Raw genomic sequence first — 20,672 nt, 5'->3', positions numbered from 1 at the left:
GTTTTACTTTGAAGATCCCAAGTCGCATTTTACAACGCTGGAATTGCAGTAATGTTCCGACATATTGCCTCAAGGTCGCGATAAAATCACAATTCACGGACAATATAAGGACAATTTTCTACGATTTTTTGTGATTTTACAGCAAGGCTTTGAAGGTTCCTCGATTTGAGGAGGTAGGCAATCTGCGACACAGCCAGGCATTGCAAATGATCACTGCTCATTTGTTTCTATTTATTATGATAATATTACAATTTATCTCGAAAATTTCGCCCTCTCCATTAGGAGGATGAGCAGTCCGTACATCTTACCGCAAAATCGCAATAACTGGACGATATATTCCCAACTAATGCCGATCTCTGCTATACTCATGGGTATAATATTGCTTGACTCTTTTCGGGAAATCCACTCTGTTTCACTGTACCTTCCAACTTTTCTCCTTTCTTCTTCAGCTTATTGAGGTGGGTGCGAATTCGTTAAACATTCTGCATCCTCAATTTTTTTCAATCGTGTCATTTCATTTGTTTTAAATTAATAATTTCCGATTTTTGAATAACATCGAATCGATCGGATCAATCGATTTTTTCGAAAAACGCAACACTATGCTGCCGTGCTAAGGAAGAACGCCGTATGGATATTTGAGAGTTGTCAAATTGCCTCGGATAAAACATGTATTTTTGAGAAAGATTATGCGTATTTGTCCTTGAAATTTTCCGACATTTAAGACAAAATTGCTAACAAAATTGTCTAAAAAAATTGAAGCAAAACATTCACAATTTTTCCAGTAAATTAGGTTTTTATCGAAGGTAATGTGGCAACGACTGAAGGTTCATACGGCGTTCTTCCTTAGCAGGACTGAAGGTTCATACGGCGTTCTTCCTTAGCACGACTGAGGGTTCATACGGCGTTCTTCCTTAGCACGACAGTATGTCTGAGCGGCTTGACACCCTGGCATAGACGACAATGCTACCTCGCTGCTGTGCTGAGAAAAAACGCCGTATGAGTCTTCAGACGTTGCCAAGTTTCCTTCGATAAAAACCGAATTTACTGGGAAAATCGTGAATATTTCCCCTCAAAATTTTCAGACAATTTTGTATGAAATTTAGTATAAAATATCTGAAAATTTCAAAGGAAAATGTGCAAGAATGTCGTCAAAAATACATATTTTAACAAGGGAAATTTGGCACTTGTCGAATGTTCATACGGCGTTCTTCCTTAGCATGACAGAATGCACCGTCTCGACGTCAGTGTGCTGCGACGGGACGAGATGCCGATTCGGCTCTACTATCCCAAGATCAACACATGACTCCAAGGCCGTCCCGTGGAAGCGGGGCCCGGGGTGGCGCTAAGCAGCTGAACGCGGCTTTTTCCGCGTCCAACGCAATGTTTACTTCCTAGCGCCAGACCCCGACCGCGGCTTGCAGTTCGCAATTCGCGCTCAGTGCGTTTTCGCGCGGCCTGTAGATAAGTGTCAGCGATGGCGCTGATAGTATCCTACCCCTCATCTCTACCCTCGTCGTGTTGAAGTTTCCCCAAATTTTGATAGTCGCTAAACCCCCGGTAGTTCGCCCGAATTTCCGTCGTCCGGTAGTTTTTCAAAGTTGTCGAGAAGTCCCCGAGAAATTTCCCTTTGTTTGATCAGAAGATACCCGAACGTTATTTTTTTAGCGAAAAATTTGTTCAAAGGACTAGTGCCTCACGCAGAAAACAAGGTAAATTCCTCCGCACGTTAAGGGTGGAGACACTCCTTGCAGATCCTAGTAGCGATAACTAACGATTGATTTCGACAATTTTACAGTGGTTGCCTTTGTCTTTTCCGATTTTTTATTCAAAGGGAGAACTGCATGTACCAGAACTGCAAACTAACTGGCATGAAACTTTCAACCTCTAGTTTTTATAGTCTTTTTTCAGGGAGGAAAAAGGGCACCTCAATTTCTTGGAAAAATGACTATCGCACAACTTTCGAATGTTAATAAGTAAATAAAATGCTTTGTTTCTGAAGGTTGGTTCTGTATTAACCGACGAGTCACAAGCAGCCACCCTAGAACGAAAACTATCGCTCTTGATAGCATAGGCTTATCAAATGTAACTTAGAGCTTACCAAGTGTAGCTTACAGCTTATCAAATAGCAAAGGGACGGCGAAACTGCAAAAGTTCGTATCTCCGTTGCAATGATGCAAAATCTCTGTCCCTACTTTATTCTTTAAAAGGAGACCCAACCAACCTTATGGATTGAAATTTTCACGGAATCTTCATCACGCAGAGAATGAAAACCACCGAAGTTTTTAGCAACTGACGTTTGGTATTTTTCCACTTAGAAAATAAAGTATGACAGTCTGCAACTCCGTAAACTAAGATACACATTTCTGCAGTTTCACCATCGACATGCGATTCCACGGGGGACCGAGGCCTACACTGAAAAAAAAAACACATTGGATCTAGAGTCCAGACTCTTGAAAACATTGACAAGAAATAATACTCTTGATTCAATCGGATTTTTGCTTGAATCAAAACGAAATCCGCTTAACTTTAGAGGCTTGATGGTTCTTTGTTTAAGCTAGATTCTGATTGAATCAAGAGTACTTTTTCTTATCGATGTTTTTAAGAGTCTGGACTCTAAATTCAATGTGTTTTTTTTTTTCCAGTTTGCAGAACTGTCCCTCCCCCATCAGTTCCTTGCGACCTCTTGAGAAAATGTTGGGAAAAAAATGGAAGGAACAAAAACTTTTATTTGTGAGGCCACAGATGGGTGCTCTACCCTCCTGCGCCCCCGCCATAAAAATTGTCCATTTAGACCGTATCAATCAAAACACAAACCGAATTATCTTGTTTCCATCCTAGTTCCAATCGCGTGATCGGACTTAACATTGTTGGATGATCAAAAATGCTGCTTTGCATGAGTCATTATCATTTGAAGTCCTCGCCGCGCGGCGGCGGCGGTGTTTTGTACTTACGGTGTAATGCCGCTCTATTTTATCAGATGTCATACGATACAGAGGATTTCGGAGGAAACATTGAACTCAATGCATGATATTAGGCAACCCTCTTGACAAGGAACTATGTGCAAATGCACAATCCCATTCCCGGAACGACTGATGCACGGCTGATGTCGCGAATTAATAAGTCAATCAAAACAAGAGCGAAACGGATTCATTGCGTACAAATTGCCGTGCTAGGGAAAATCGCCTTAAGAGCATTCGAGAGTTGCGAAATTCCTTCCGATAAAATGTTCATTTCTGAGAAAAGTCATGAATATATTTCCTTGAAATTTTTAGACACTTTGAACCTAACTACGAGCATGATTATTTGAAAAATTGAAGAAGACATATTGACAAATTTCACCGGAAATCAGGGCCGGATTTACCTACTTGCCGCCCAAAGGCCGCCTGTATATTTTTCCGCTCCCTTCTCATTCGCTTCGAAACATCAGTAAAAATTACCAAATGAACGTGCCAGCGGGGGACGGGTGCATTAGACGCGTTTACTCATGCCGAACACATTTTTTGGGAAAGCCCTGTCAACACTAGGTACTAGCAAAAATCCCCGGAACTTAGCGCGAAAGTTAAGTTTCGTAAACCTATCTCTGTGTGGACAAGGCCTTCCACTCATAAGAAATGAACGAAAAAATTATGAAAGAACAAACATAAATGTGGATTAATGATTTTAAATTCCGCCGCCGCGCCGCTCAGACCGCACCGTGTTTGGCGCAATGCGTGAAGTGTTCACGCAGTCTTGTAGGCGCTATGCGTTTCACGCTGATCGCACTGTGTTTGCCGCAATCCGTGAAGCATATGCATTCACGCATGCATTCATGCATTCTTGTAGGCGCTATCCTTTTCACGCTGACTGCAATGACCGCACTGTGTTTGATGCAATGCGTGAAGTATTCGTGCTGTCTTGTAGGCGCTAATATGTGTTACATGCCGATCGCCGCACAGAGGGCTTCTCCTTTTCATCTCAAGTCCTCGTCATCATTTCTCTCTAGGTCGCGCCAGGCCAAATTGCTAGTTTGGTTTCTTTCTTAACTCAACTAATTAAAGGTGCTGTCTTTTGTATCACTGAAAGACGACAAAATTAGAAATTACTATACTCTCAGGAAATGAGAGATTTGGTCGCCTTTTCTCGTTTGTATTTTTTTTTTCTAAATCCAATTTTTTTTATACCTACATTTAGAAAAATTGTAAAATTTGCCGCCCCCTATAGATTTGCCGCCATGGGGCCACCCTCTTAATCCGGCTCTGCCGGAAATTCGTGATTTGTTAAAGAAAATTTGGCAGTGTCTGAAGGTTCATACGGCTTTATTTACATAGCCCAGCAGAGTGGTACGATCTGGCACGAGATTTATTCGGTACCTACTATTAGACTGTATTCTCCTCTACAACTAACGGTTAAAAAGTCACTTTTTTCCTGTTTTTCTGCACAAAAGTAGAGGCAATCAGTATCGGCAATTTTCGAAAGTCAAAAACACAAAAATTTTAAATAACTGTAAGAGACACTTGTAGAGTACATTCCATAGTCAGGCTGAACACCTGACGTCCACTTAAAGCTCTCCTTCAAATTCGCCACTTAGATAACTATTCGCACTCTCCGGAATGTTTGTTGCCTATGCGGTAAAATTGAAGGAGAACTTCCAGTGGAGAAGATCAGTCTGTCAATAGGCTTACATCTGATGTACACTTTAAGTTCCCCTTCAATTTTGCCGCTTAGATAACTATTCGCACTCTCTGATATATTTGTTGCCTAAGCGGCGAACTTTGAAAAGGCCATCAGTCTATTGATAGGTCTACGCCTGACGTCCACTCAAAGTTCGCCTTCAGTCTCACCGCTTAGGCAGCAAACATACCGGGGAGCGCGAATAGTTACCTACCCGAAAAACACGCAATTATACCGCTCTGTGCGAGCTTTGATTGAATTGATAAACGACATTTTGAACTCATCGGATGATGTCGTCCTTGATGTCCTGCTTAACTTATTACTTTTTTTCTGGCGTCGAGAGTCTTTTTTGAAGTTCTATTTTAAACGTATGTGTAATATTTAATCGCTTAACTTTAAAACATCGCAAAATGAAAAGTGTCCGCCTGTGTAAATTACGACTTAGAAAAATTGAGAGATGGCTTTTGCTCCGTTTTTCTTCCTTTTCTGGTATAGATTCATTCTAATGTTGATTCAATCATTAGTAATAAACATAGTAAGTTGATCTTAGAAACCTCAAAGTTATTTTCATTTTAAAGGTGATCAAACGTGGCAATTAAAATGTGAGAACATAAAACGAATCATTGATGGCCAAAGACAACGAGTGAGCTTATGCATTTTTTCCCCCTCCTCGTTTTCTTCAATTTTTCATTTCATTGTAAACTAAAGGAACGAATTTAAGTCATGAATATAGTTAAAATGCCACATAAGATACTTTAGATTTTTTCAATTTATCGTGAGTCCTTTTCCAGTCCCTTTTGAGTTCCCCTTGTGGAGCGCTTGAATAGATCTCGAGCCAGTTAATAAAACATGCATAAATCTGGAATTTGAACTTTGAACTTCCTCTAGGTACATTTTCCTTAGATTACAAGGAAAATAATTACACACTTTCAAACTAGAATGTTGCTTAGTTTTCTAGTAAAAAAAAAATAATTAAAAATGAGAGGAAACTAGGCAATGCCGGATAAAGTTCACCTGATTCTGGTTGAAACCGGCCAAAACGGACTCTACCTGTGTACGCGTGTAAATTGTAAAATTTACACGCGTAAATCCTCCGCTGGCCCTTGGTTCGACCTTTGAGTTTGGGAATCACTCACTGGACGAGTGTTCAGCCGTTACCTTAACGCTTACGTCTAAAAAGAGTATGGGGACGAGTTGCGCGGGGCAAGGCTGCCAAATTTAGCCGAAAATTCCGTGCACGTTCACATCAAACTTGCTACGGACTTTCCCGAACGGTGCGATAACCACGCCTCCGTGCTGTAACATGCCCTAATCTTGACGATTACAATATTTACGGTCCGCGACCAGCACCGTAATATTTGTTGTCCCAGGGGAGAATTCCGTCTCGATCCGTGACAGAGGTGCGAGATAAACTCACGCGAGTTTGAACTTAGAAATTCGTGCCACATTGTGCCGAAAATTCCGCACTTTTCCTCTTCTTCTTCTTCTTCTTCCCCGAGTGCCCGAGTCTTTAAGTTAAATCCTTGCAAAAATATGAAAAAAACCGACGTTTTTCATACAAATTTTTTCCTCTTTTTTTTCACATTATTGCAACATTTTGAAATTTTTAAAACTCCTGATTCTCCATTTCAAATTTACATGCCTCATATGAAAATGGAAACTCAAATCTGGCCATTTTAACTTTTTTTTTTTAAAAAAAAAAAAAAAAAAAATTAGTTTGTAAATTTTAAAATTTTAAATAAAAAATTAAAACATGTTCCTGAATATTTTCATATCTTGAACTCTTGAAACCTGGACATGTTTAACGATACTGTTCAGTAAATAAATACATTAACAAACTAAGCTAGCTTGCAAATGCTAGAAATCCCTAATTTAAAGGCACCTTTGATTTTTGACCCGTTATTCGAGAGCCTCTGTTGTGCGCGCTACCATTACTAGCAAAACAATATATTCGCATACTATATTCCTTAAAATTATTTTTACTCATAGAGTTCCTATTATAATAATCTTCAAAGATTGGTTTAAACACTACAGTTCAAATCTCATTAATTCTGGTTGACAAAGCTTTTTAATACTTGTAATTTGTATATTAACTGAATGATATTTCGTATTCATAACATTTTTAGTTAAATAAAAATAACGATCGTCAAAAGTTCCTAAAACAATATTAAATTTGCATTTTTTAAGGAGGTTAGTTGGATTGCATTTTGCAAAAAGGAACCACTAGCATTGCAATCTTGCTAAGATTGTGCAACTTCTTTTGTCTTGGAGGAAAAACCCGATTATCCCTTAATAGTTTCTATTTTACTCGCTAAAAACTGTAAATTTAAGACAAAAATTACCGTCTAAATTTCATAGTTTTTCACAATTTTCGCAATTTTATTGCAAAGGATGAAGTTGCACAATCTTAGCATCATTGCAATGCTAGTGGTTCCTTTTTGCAAAATGCAATCCAGTTGAAATTGTCTTATTTTTACAATTAAATTCTTTTATCAAACACTTCATTGTATAACATGTTTAACTACCTTCGAAATAAATAAATTGCAGAGGTCGTTCCCTTTTACCGTGAATCAGGCAACAACTTTGGAAAGCGGTGTTGACATCCTGAGACGCCTGAGACTGACCTTGAGTCTAAGCTGTCGAAGGACAGCGGTTGACCGATATGATGCTGATGGTTGGACAGCGGGAATCATGGAGTTCACGATTCCGTGTCAACACCGAATTTCGGTGACATAATACAGTAGACGTTCGACGTAGTAAATACCATTTTTTATTGGACGTCCCGCGGTCGTCGACGAATCGTGATGTCTGACGTCATGAACTTATATGAGTGACACGTAAACGCAGGTTTTGTTTACTTTTATTCGATAAACTGCCTAGGTAGAAACAGATTTTGAATATTAAATCAAGAAACCAACGTGGAAAAAACGATGTCTTCGGGGGAAAAAAGCTGATTGTTATCGACAGCTTTAGCATGCGCTCTTTAGTCCAGGATCTACCACTGGAGAAAATCAGTGGCGTGGCGTGAATTGCGATGTATAGATTGTTATGCCATTTAAACCTATGGTAAAGAATCTACTATTAAGGTGTTCGCTGCGAACACCCTGTTTATCGATCCTTTTCCATGGGTTTAAATGGCCGATCAATCGATTTATCGCAATTCACGCCACGCCACTGGAGAAAATCCTCTTGACAAAGTGAAATATGTAGGTCAATACGTCCCAGGTTCAACTCTTGGTAGTGGCGTAGGGTGTGTCTTAATTTTGAGTTTTTCGAAATCCGAAATGCACTACCTCTAAAAAGTTTCTCTCTGGTGTAAAAATAAACATACTTTTTGAAAAATTTAAAAATGTTAATTTTAACCCACTTCTCACGAGGCAAATAGGGCTTAAATGCAAAGTTTGAATTTCTGCATTTTTAAGGTGTCATTCTAAGTAGAAATTAAAAGTTACACCCCTTTGTTATAGTTAGGTATGTTCCACGCGGTCCAAAATTTTTCAGTTCGTTGAACTTAAATTAAACTAAACTTAAGTTTAGTTTAATAAACAAGAGTTCGGTTTACCGAGTCGACGTTCAGTTTACCGAACCGTAGATCAGTTTATTGAGTTGAAGTTCAGTTTACCCGAACCCAATCGCTGAAGGAGCAGTGATCGTGGTAGGTTGCGATTTGATTGGAGAATGTATCGCGATATTATCGAAATCGATTTATTGGAATATTACTGGATAGAAAATTGCGGTAAATTGTGAGTTGATCGAACGCAATTTTGAAGAGATATAATTGCGACAAGATCGAAAATAATTGCTCAGATATTGACTATCCTGGCGATTTTATCGCCAAGAAATCGTAAATAAAATCAAAACTTAATTTCAAATTATCGTAATTTTTCTGTTGAAGAATGCTACTTAGGCCGCGGTTTGTGTGACTTAGTCAAAAAGCAACCACTTGGCAAAAAACCCCTAGGTTCAATCGAACCTTTATGTCGGAGAAGCGGTTCTTGCTAAGGACGCCAGTAAAAAGTCCGTCTGTTTCTAAAGTGTTTTCTTTCCCCCCAAAAAATTTCGACTTACTTAAGAATATCTTCCGATACGTGCAAGAAATTCAAAAACACCAAATTATCTAAGATTTTTCATTTTCCTTAGAAGTTACGGTATACCGTCGCTGGAGATTGAATAATATCACGAGATTAGGGGAAATCTCTCAAATTTTTCGTATTGATAAACCCTCAGTAATAGACCAATCACATCAAGAAAACCAACATTACGTATGAGAATTCAGACTGTGTCATCATTTACACAGAGTGACGTTGCCACTTTTTCCTTTTTTTGCGTGATATATTTTTTCTCTATCTATCCAGTATTGGAAAAATTACAACCTCCAGGTAGCGCAACGCCTCTCATTGGAATTTGTACCATCGAGCAGGATTTACTAATGCAACTCTGTTAGAATGAGAACAAAGACTTATTTACCTTGAGTCGGTCGACACCTGAACCCACCGTTCAGTTCCTCGCCGATGGAGTTCGACCTGTGCATTCGAGCTGGAAAAACTAACGATGAATCAAGATTATAAACGTAGTTTGATAGGGAAAATAAACCCTTGAATCAGGCTCGTGTCTTTCAGGTTTCGTCTGGTGAATATCAACAGTTCAGGTCAACCTTGGAAAAATTCGTCTGAAAAATCAGAAAAAGTGAGATCTTCTGAAATATTGTTTCACATTTAAGATGTATTTAGATATTTTTCAAATTTTCATCACTACTCCAAATTTTAAAAAAAAATTGTATAAAAACTAGCAGTGACACGAGTTCCATGACAGAAATTTTAAATCATTGTTCGCAAAAATGATGAACAATGTTAAATAGTGCCTTATTAGGTGCTGTATTGGTCACAAAAAAGTGTAAAATACCGTGCAAAAATACGACAGTAATTTTTGACCTTTTCTCGAATGGGTTTTCCGAGAAATTAAAAAAATTATGATCCTTGGAAAAAGATGTGACCAAAAAACAAAGCACAAGATAATTACTTAAATCATTTTTTTTCAAAACGTATCTCGTTTTTATTTTATTTTCTATATTTTACCGATTTTCAATGCTATCGTCTTATAAATAATTTAAATTATAATGCATTCTGCTGTACCTCCGTAAAATTCTCGGTCATAAAAACCATAAAATGTAAAACAGCGAACTTTCATGCCTAGAGAGGTTCGTCAGCAGTCAATAAGCGAAGATTTCATTGTCTCTTAATTCATCAAAATAAAGATTTTTGACTGTTACATAATCAAACGGTAGTTTCTTTTTTACTGAGAAAGTAATGCGAATAGATATCCGCGGCAGATCTTTCACTCAATGCATACTCGTCGCAGCCTTGATTGTGGATGTCTCCTCCCATTAAGAAAGAACCTCGTAACTCTATATGAATTTTTACTTAAATGCGCTGTTTTTGCTCAAAACGCCAGTCTTGTTCGATACAAAACTGCATATTCCATGTCTGTAACCCTTGGGTGTCAGTTACGTAACTAGTTACTCTACTTACTAGTATCCGAACGCGGCGCGTGGCGTAGGTAATTAAAAAGAGAAAGAGAGAGGGTTTATTCAGCGAATCTGAAAGAAAGGAGATAGAATTCCTTCACTGAATCTAGAATAATCGAGATGGTCTTTGGAAATTGTAGAGGATACCTTTTTCAAAATAAGTTTGTTTTTATTCATGGACATACGAAGGGATATACGCCAAGTACTTGCCTGCATTGCAACTTGCAAAGCTTCACCTGATAAATTAATTTTTCTTCATGGGTGTAGTGGTGTATTGAGATTCACCACGAATTTTAAAAGAAAATTTCCAAACGATCTGGAGTAAAATTTTGGTGAACACTGAAGATAAAACCAAAAGTAATGCAGGGTTTTTCTAGGGGTACAGAGCTTATCTTGCTTAGGTAATACCTAAAATTTCCTCATAAAGAGGACATTTCCTTTTATTATCATGGACACTTTGGATCAAATTGATCCATCACTTAATTTAAAATTATGGACAAATTTATCGGTATAAGTAAACCTGCAGAAATTTTTGGCCTTAGAACCTTCTTTTCCCGGAAAATTCCTTATTCTGCCCCTACATTCCCATGAATAATTTTGTAAAAGGAAAATGGTAAAATTTTGAAGCGGGCCCTTTTTACAAACATTATCTCACAAAGTGATCCTTTAGTCTCACAATCGATCGATATGTCAAAGTTGTTCCTGAAAAGTACCTCGATTGCGGTATTATCTCAATTTATCCTTTGTCTTTTGTCTGTATCCTTTGTCTCAATTTATCCTTTGTCTTATCCTTTGTCTTTTTATCATTTGTCCTTATCTTTTAATCTCAAAAAAAAAAAAAAATCAACCAAATTTTTTTCATGAAACTTAGGTACTGAGGAAAGCCCTGAAATTATCAACAAAAGAACTTTTGAAGAAGACGTTGTCTTGGATGTATCATTGTCTACACAAAACAATTTTTTGGTAGCGAAAACGTTTTATACGTAGGAGTCAAGTATAATAGCTCTATATATCGACCATGCTTGATGAGCGATTTGAGCCCTCATGAAAAAAACTAATTAACTCCATTCTCTTTTGTTTAAGCGACCTGCACTTCAGCTCATAGAGTTTGTTTATTTTGTTTAGTTTTTACACAGCAAACTGCTATCACTAGTGGGTGATAGTGGGAGCTTTTGAGAGCGGAAAAATTTGTGGAAAATTCTGAGGCCGTAAGACCTGTTTCACTTGCTAGTATTTAGCACGCTGATAAAACAGGAGTCGATGCTCGCGAAGTTGAGACGCAGATCCTCGGAGCTGCCAAATTTCCTCACGTGACTGAAGTGACGGTCAAAGACTAGACGGTGGAAATGTAGCGGAGCAATTTTCGGGCCGAGTGCCAAATAACTTCAGCGGGATTAGCATCAGAAAGTTTCGGAGATTACGAAGACATTCCGCGAAGATTCAATGGAAACGCGTTGGAGCGATACAAAAGAAAGGAGACTGCTGGCGAAAGTTCCGAAAGCAAGAGTGAAAGTGAAAATTTACATCCATTCAGAAAAATATTTTTTCTACGAGCGATGTTATTTTTCAGAGATAATACTTTCTTCATTTTAATTCCTAATGAGTTAGTTCGTCGTTTCTCGAACAAAAGAACGTAACTCTGTTCCAAGGCTGCAAAATTTACACAAAAAATTCAATTTTTTACAAGAATGTACTTGTGCAATTTTTGTCAAAAATTTTTCTGATTTTTGCATGAGATCAGAAAGAAAAATCAAGTGAATTTTTCAGTGAAAAATGGCTAAAATTCTCGTGGAAAAAGAGCGATTATTGAGGAGAAGTTTGGCAACATTAAAACGCAGTTACACAAGATCGAGGATAATCGCGCAGATTTTAACGATCCTAGCGATGTAATCGCCAAAAACTCGTAAAAAATCGCAACTTATTGCAAAATATCACGATTTTTCCGTTGAAAAATGCTACTTGGCTACTGAAAATCCTCCTTCCGTGGCCTGAGGCCCAAAGTTGTTTCCCTCGTGGACCTTCACATTTTATAAAACAAATTTCATCGAAAAGGGTGCTTAAGCACTTACATACACATAAGCCTTTTTAAGTTGCTTTAAGGCGCTTTAAGTCGCCCTTGCGCTCAACGACACCTAACCTCCACTACCCTCTGTCGAACCACAACCCTTCTGGCATTGAGCACATTAACATTTCTGCTTCACTCCCATCCCTCCAACCTCTCATTGGGCGCCCTTTACGTACTTAAGTACTCTTAAAAAAATTCTGCAATTTTGCTCGATCGACAACAGCGGAATTTTATCATTTTTAGCGGTGAATTTTCCCCCTAGCCGAGACGGCACCGGCACCAGACCTTGCTCACCTGCATGCCCGGACACAGTAGGCCCTCGTCCATCCGGTATACGGGCCCATTCGGAAGGGGGGAAATGAGAGAGGGGGCCAGGGGGCAAGGGGGTCGGCCAAACTACAATCAGCACCTCGGTGTGCGAATCGCCAATTTCCCAGTTTAGCAGAGGCGGGCTCTCACCGCGTGCCCGGCGCCGGTCCGCGGGACGACCACGTCGGTGAGTTTCCTTGTTTTCCCGATTTATATGCAGAGTTTTCCACCGGTGATTTGATAATAATTGGAATTATTTAATTAGAATTTGTCATACTGATTTTCGCGTTGCCTGCTTTCCACTCGTGTTTTATTTTTTTTCAAAAATTGGTTCTACCCCGCACACTGTAAAACATTTTGGAATGAATTCTGTGCCGGAGTCTTTGTAGCGCCCAAAAACCCCGGGTGATGCCGATTATTGAAATTGATAGACAAAGAAGACGACATGGGTATGGAGGGATCTTATTGGTGGAAGCAGGTGGTTGCGATGGACATAGGAGATATAGGTAATAGACAACCTAACGGCAACCTACAAGAGACCCTACAGTTAAGACATACTTTTCTCCCTTAGCCCATAGGAACCACCCACACTTCAACCAACAGGATCGCTCCATACTCCCTGTGTCTTCTTTGTTTATATCTTTGTCGATCGATTTCAATAATTGGCTCGCTGTAGTCCTTACGAAGTGACTTACACAATCATGAAGTGGAATCTACTCTTTTTGCGGAGTGTCACACGCTTTTATCGTGCTAATTTCACTCTGCATTCATATCACTCGGGGTTTTTAGGCGCTACATAGACTCCGACAGCGAATTTCACTCCTCGACTTTTACAAGCTGTTTCAAGCATAGATGGCTGGAGTAAAAAAAAATGTGTCTCTTCATTGTAGTGTTTCAAAATCTCCGACCACGTTAACTTTTTTCAAAAAAATAAAGGTACCTAACTGAAATACCTGTCTGTAATATTTGTGTTAATTCTTGAATGTGTGGATAAAATTCGCAGTGAATTTATAAAAAAGGTTTGATTCGTTTCTTTTTCTGAAAAAATAAAAAATGAGCAGAGATTTTCAACGCTGCATTCGAAGACGCGCATTTTTCGACTTTATCCACTGATATTCTGTACAATCTTGGTTATATTCTCATGCAGTTTCAGAAGATGATTTTCCTTAATATTCGGTAACTACAAAATGGAATAAGAGGTGATATCAGACAACTTCATCAAACTACCTCAGCATTTGGCTCAAAAACCACTCAAAAATTCCAAGAATCGACTCTTTCAAAACACTGCGAAGTTGTGACTGCACTACACCTGTAAGGGATTGCGATGCCTGTATAATACTTTTCATCGTGAAAATGTATGTAAAATTCTGCCGGTAACTTCCAACGGGGAAACTTCGCGTAACCGCGAGATGAAAATCTATCTAAGACTTTGTCTGCTATTACAACCTATTGATCGCTTAAACACGTAACTGAATTCCAGGATATTGTGCTGCGACGTCATTGTTTTCCCACAAAGAATTTAGCTGACACCATTCCTTAGAAGCTATTCTAAAATTAGAATTGTCATTGTTCCTAGAATAATAAATTTGCGTCGTTGGAATTCAATATTTTTGTCATTCTTTTATATTTCTCATAGAAAACTGATTATCAAAAGTTTTTCTTTCAAAATTTTTAATTTTTCCTACTCGGTTAAAATAATTCCGTGGAGACTTAATATGTACATCATCAGATAGATTTTTTTTTTAAAAATAAATGAATTCAAGCAAGCGGGGATAATATCTAAGAATAAGTAGGTATTATCAAGGTACCAGCGTTGATAAGTAGTTATGGACAAAAAATATAAAACAATTTTAAATCCGAGGTAAAGATAACATCGAATTTTCACATAAGACATTATAATTTAAAAAACAACAAAGCGGCCTGCTTAGCCTTCGAGGCAACGCGAAAATTAAAGGTCTAAAGTTGAAATTTTAAGATATCAATCGGAAATTCCTTGCCTTGAACTCTTCTTGAAATTGCCGAATAGACACTTCAACGCATGTAAAAACGAAAGAAGACCAAAGGAAGTTTTGGGGCACAGAATTTTCCAAAAGCGGCTTTAATTTCGTACTTGAGGTTAACGAACTGTACAGGATTAAACCGAGAGTTATCACAGAAAAAGACATTGAATCACACTTAGGAGGCGTGTAAAATATGGATTGCCCGTGCGAAAAACTTGACCTGCACCAGTTACTCTCTACATTTTGATCTTCCTCTTTTCCTCCTCCTTCTCCTTCTTGTTTCTTTTTTTTACTTTTATCTTCTTTTACTTTTTTCTTTTTTTTTACTTTTTCTTTTTTACTTTTTTCTTTTTTTACTTTTTTAATTTTTACCTTTTCCTTTTTTTAACTTTTTTCGTCTTTTAATTTTTTTTTACTTCTTTATTTTTTATACTTTTTCTTTTTTTTTTTTACTTTTGTCATCCTCCTTTCATTTTCTTCTTTTCTTTTCTTTTTGTCATCTTTTTTTTCCTCGTGGCAATTGTGTCTATTGGTTCTCATTACCCACGAATCCGATTTTTCTTTTTTAAAATTTTCCGGGGGTCTCCTTCGGCGCGAAAACGAGACCTTAGTGAACGAAGGGAAATATCGCTCACCTCGACATTCATCGGTTATCGATAGGCGAATTTTCCTTGCGGATAAGTTGCTCATCAATCATTATTAAGCGGAACCCAACCCGATTCATTACCTATAGATATAGATTGTTAGCTCGTGGATGGTGTCTAAAATGTATTTTCCCTGGCCCCATAGTTCTAGCATTCTTCCGCGTCTGAACCCGACCGAAAAAGTCGGTGACCGTTAAGTCGGAGAAAGAAATAATGTCATAAGAGACGAGACGAGGCGGACGAGGTGTTGATGAACCTCCGCTGTCTGGCCGATATCTTTATTTACAAACACAATTGGATCGATAGAGCCTCAATTACGGACTGCACCAATCTATTACTCAACCGGCTATCGAAAAGTGACGAATGTAAACCGAGTTATGCAACTTGCTCAATAGCGTCGGCTGCTTCCCTCGCCTGGTTTCAAGTTCAAATACGCGTGGTCGTATGAACCCCCACGCCACCGCCAATCAGCTGTGTTGTCCTAACCCAATTTCCACACCGGGAGAATGTCTGTGTCCCGCAGGAAGGCGGAAAACTTTTCTCCTCCGGTGGGCTGATAATTGAAATTGGTAGGCAAAGCGAGAGAAAAAGAATACATGGGGGTATGGAGCGATCCCATCGATTGAAACTGGTGAAGCTTATAGACTAAGGGTGAAAATGATGGAGTAACTACAGGGTCTCTTGTCGGTTCCTGTTAATTAATCTATTACCTACCCCCCTCGTCCATTCCGAACACCCGCTTCTACCAAGAGGATCCATCCATATCCTTTTTGTCTTCTTTGTCTATTGATTTGTCGATAAATTTCAATAATCGGCCCGGTGGCCAGAGAACGAGTAAACTTGTTTCCATTTCAATTTTGGTGAACTAAGGGACTAGTTCGGTAAACTAAGTTTAAATGGCACATGAGATACTTCAAATTTTTTCAATTAATCGAGGGGTTATAATTTCGATCTCTCTTAAGCTTTCGGGTGTCCCTCAAACCTCTTCTTGCGAAGCACTTGAATATATCCCGAACCAGTTGCCCGCCAGTTCCGAATGCCCCCGATCTAAAAGTATGAGGATTTCAGGGACCGGTAAACAATCAAATGATAAAGGTGCGTTATCAGTGTGGATCAGGGTGACGTACATTCCAGGGTCAGAGGCGGATCCAGCAATTTGGCAACACCGAATCTTCTGCATTTAAACCTATGCTAAATAATCGATTCTTGTCGGAGCACCTGCTTCTCCAAGAAGCGATACATTTCCATAGGTTTAAATGAAGGAAAGACTATGTTGCCAATTTGCTGGATCCGCCAATGTCCAGGGTTGACTCATAAAGAGCGGGAATAATCAATGCAGAGAGTGCAAACATTTCAAAATCATGAGTTGAAAAACGCTGACTCCGCGAGTTTAAATATCAGAGCCTAACACAGAGCGGAGCGGCGCGGCGTGTGGCGTGCGGCGTGTGGCGTGCGGCGTGTTAGCAGCGCAGAACGCGCACTGGCGCCTACAAACCTAACGGGATACTTCACGCATTGCGCAACGCGTGAAGTATCCCGTTAGGTTTGTAGGCTCCTATGCGCGTGTCACGCTGGTTGCTTGCCGCGCCGCAACGCTTTAAGCAACTATTTCGCGTCAGAGGCGTTGCACAGTATCCTACAAGATTGAAGGTGCACGAAATAACTAGTTAAAGAGGACTTTCAATTTTGACAGCATCTGTTACTGAAAAATGTTTAATTTGGCATTGGAGCGCTTCCTAGGCTCCCGCTTCGGTTTTCATCTTATCATATCCGTACAGTGTACACATGAACATATGTTTTTATCTGCTCTTAGAGTATGTTCTCTTTCATGACTTGATTCACGAATGAAATGTTTTTAAGAATGAAGGTAGTAGTAGTATGCATTTATTTTTGAGGTGGTTCCTGTCATTTAAATGAGGAGAAAAAAATGTGGACGTAACATGTCCACAATTTGGACAATTTTGGACATATTCATGGTTGGACATTAAATCATGTGGACTTGATATAGACTGGACTTAACGTTTAGTGGACATAAATAGCGGTGGACATTTATTTAATGGACGAAAGGTAGGTGGACATAAAGTCCTGGAAGCGCTATTTTTTCCTTGAAAGGAAAGGTTCCACGGTTAAATATACTGTCTATACTTTGAACGAATCGTTGACATTAAAATTTTAAGTTGTTCCGCTAAAATTGAACTGTTGACAGACAAGAAAATCTGGTTTGCAGATCGAGAAAGTTAAATGGAGGTGGCTAAGAAAAGGAAAGAGATAACGAACGGGGTTAAGAGACTGACTTGCTTTACACTAACTGATTATCATTTCAAAATATTGCTATGGAGGATTTTTCATGAAAAAGAAATCCACCCAGTTTACCTATAAATAAAAATGAAAGTCAAAACCACTTGCAATTATTTTCCTCATGGCGTCGCTTTTCACTCGTACTTCTCGATCAAACGTCTTGCCAAAATGCCACTCCCGTTCCTCTACTAACATCAAGCCCTGAATTCTTTAATGCTACACTTATGTTCCGTCCTACGTTTTACGCATGATTTTCAAGTAGCGAAGTGATGATCGTATTTGCGATAAGAGATTTCAAGAGAAAACGTGAGGATCAACAAAGGAACTTTCTTTTAACACTCGTCGCGATTTAAGTGTGTGACGTGATTTGCGAAAATCGCTTAAAATGTTGACTTGTACAGTTATACATTGGATCTCTAATAATCTAAAGTTACAGTATGCATAATCATCCCATCGAGTGGGTCTAACCCTCCAGAAATGTCACGAGTTGAGTAAGCAGACATCGCTCCACCCGTGAACTTTCACGTGGTAACGGAGCATATCATATTCCCGTTTTACCTCACATGAACGATAAGCTCGCATTTAGCTCTCGAAACCGCACTACATATAATTTAGATTTCAAAACCTACTTTACTTCGCTAGAAAATACCTCATAGAAAAAAGGTAGATTGCGCAAAAAGTTGACAGGAACGACGGTAGAATTGGTATTAGGAAGCGCAGTGGCAAAGTGAGACGACGAGGTTTCAGAAGTTGCAGTCTCCCTTGCGATATTTAAAAATTTGGTAGATATTCTAATTTTTTAAAAGAAGCAATATGACTTTTTGCGTAGAATAATGTCAAAATCGTCTCACTAACACGTAGAAAATTCTTGAAAAATTCGCTTTATATCATATAATACTCTATAAGCATCACGAGACTCTCAATCAGCTTAAAGAATAAGAATTACGCGTATACACTACGCCTGAAGTCATGAGGTGCAAAACGGTGGGAGGGGGGGGGGGGGGTTAGCCTCCTAGTATTGAATTGAAATGATTTCCAAATTTCCAAATTTTTAGACAGCGAAATGAAGATATAGACTTTTGGTTCTCGTCGCTTCCTATGGTTTAGGAATAACGAGGATTTAATCCGAACTAATTCATGGTTTCGAGCACATGAACCCACAATAAAAGAGGATTTGCGCTTCGTAAGGTTAAAAATATTACATTCCTGACATGGGATAAGAGAGGGTATGAAAAGGAAGATGGAGCACCTCCCGGAGTAGAGGAGTCAGAGAAACCTCGAGGAAGGGGGACGGGGGGGGGGGGGGCCTTCAGTGACAAAAATTGAGCGGTACAATTTTATTGGAAGAAAGGCGAATAGCCGTGAATCGATCTACAAATCCGTGACTCAATCGACAGGCCCTGAAATCTATCGAATCAGTATATGTAGATCGATTCACATTTTCATTTTTCAATCGATTCATGTCGATCGAATAGACGAGGCTTTTGTTAAATTAACTGTCAACCGAATCGGTGTCGATCGATTCACGTTCTTGTTTTTCGATCGGATCATGTCGATCGAATCGACACCGCTTTTTTCATTAATTTGCTGATCGAGTCGGTGTCAATCGATGCATGTCGATCGATTTACGTTTCCATTTTTCCATCGAATCGACACGGGTTTCATTGAATTAACGTCCATCGAATCGGTGTCGATTGATTCACGCCGATCGATTCACGTTCTTGTTTTTCGATCGATTCATGTCGATCGGATCGACCCCGGTTTTTGAATAATTTGTCGATAGATTCGGTGTCGATCGATTCACATTTTAATTTTTCGATCGATTCATCATGTCGACCGCATTCATACCCTCCGAATTGCTATGCGCATGTGGAGTTTTTCCTTAGCATGGCGGTAGTGACTGTTAGATGGAAGGTCAACAAAGTCCTCTGCCCCGCGCCGCACAGTGGATCGAGTCAATTGGAGAGGCCGGACATAACATTTTTGACTAAAACTGCAAATTTTTTTGTTCACATCGCCGCATTCTAAACTGTTAGGGGTGCTTCTTGAAGAAAATTACACGAGAAAACCAATGAAACCACTTTTAGACCTTCAAAGTCTTGTATAAATGGAGTTGTAAGCGTTTAAAGTTTCCAAATTTTGTCCGACCTCTCCTATTGACTCGATCCACTGTGCGCCGCGACTCACACGGGCACTCGTCGCGTCATTTCTATCACCTACTTTCACCTGCATCGCGACTCCCGCTCCTTCCGTTTCCCACGGGACAAACCTTTGGACCGGCCCCAACCGCCGCGGCAGAAACCCACGGGCATTTCTCTGAGCATGGTGCAAGGAAAGGCCCAAAGTCTGGACCATGGACTGGAGTCTACAGAGACTAGAACAAGGGAATGCTGAAGTGAGGGGTATGGCTCGTGTCTGGATCAAACCAATGTTGCCGCATCGCCCGATCAGCACTGGAAAGAAAAACACATTGGATCTAGAGTCCAGACTCTTAAAAACATCGACAAGAAAAAGTACTCTTGATTCAATCAGATTTAAGCTTAAATCAAGAACCAAGCCTCTTAATTTGAGCGGATCCCCTTTTGATTTAAGCTTAAATCTGCTTGAATCAAGAGTACTTTTTCTTGTCAATGTTTTCAAGAGTCTGGACTCTAGATCCAATGTGTTTTTTTTTTTTTCCAGTGAGTCGAATAAGAAAACCCTCTCTGGAAAACGACGAAGGCACAACTCGCTAATTCCTTCGTGGGTGAGTGAGTTGAGTCTCTAGGAGCGATGCGCCTTCAATTGGGGAAGTAGGCAAGATTACCAGCTCGCGAGTTAAAATAGTTGCATGCTCTATTTTCAACACATTGATGAATCGGACGTTTACGCAAAGTAAGTCTACCCACGCAAGGAACCCATTGGATAAGGAGGGGTATTTTTGGCTAATATTCGCACCCCGAATAGCTCGGTGGTTAGGGCTGCAGGGGCTGCCTAATGGCTAATTTTCAGTGGACTCTCCTTTCAGTATATCCCAATGTATCGAACACTTTAATTGATAAATATTCATAATTTCTGTGAAGATCAGTGTTCCCGGGTGCTCCGTGTACGAGATCCGTACGCTCTACCGCTGTTCGTGCTACTATTGGCTGAGCGTCATTCTGTGACGTCACGCGTACGGATATTTTAAGATAGGGAAGCGT

At 39.4% G+C, this 20,672-nt stretch overlaps 1 protein-coding gene across 2 annotated transcripts in view; it reads left to right on the top strand.

Moving 5' to 3' along the window:
• The first annotated feature begins 1,396 nt into the window (after positions 1-1,396).
• Positions 1,397-20,672, top strand: part of LOC109036966 (putative mitochondrial transporter UCP3) — a 54,584-nt gene continuing 35,308 nt past the window's right edge. The window contains exon 1 of one of the 2 annotated variants that reach the window (XM_072301801.1): positions 1,397-1,709. The gene's annotated coding sequence lies outside the window, so the exon portion shown is untranslated. Of the gene's footprint in view, positions 1,710-12,711; positions 12,736-20,672 lie in introns of those variants that run through there. The other variant, XM_072301802.1, reaches the window with a different exon arrangement.

This window comes from Bemisia tabaci, chromosome 6 (genome assembly GCF_918797505.1).
Source record: "Bemisia tabaci chromosome 6, PGI_BMITA_v3".
Lineage (NCBI taxonomy): Eukaryota > Metazoa > Arthropoda > Insecta > Hemiptera > Aleyrodidae > Bemisia > Bemisia tabaci.
This window is presented reverse-complemented; position numbering and strand designations above follow the sequence as displayed.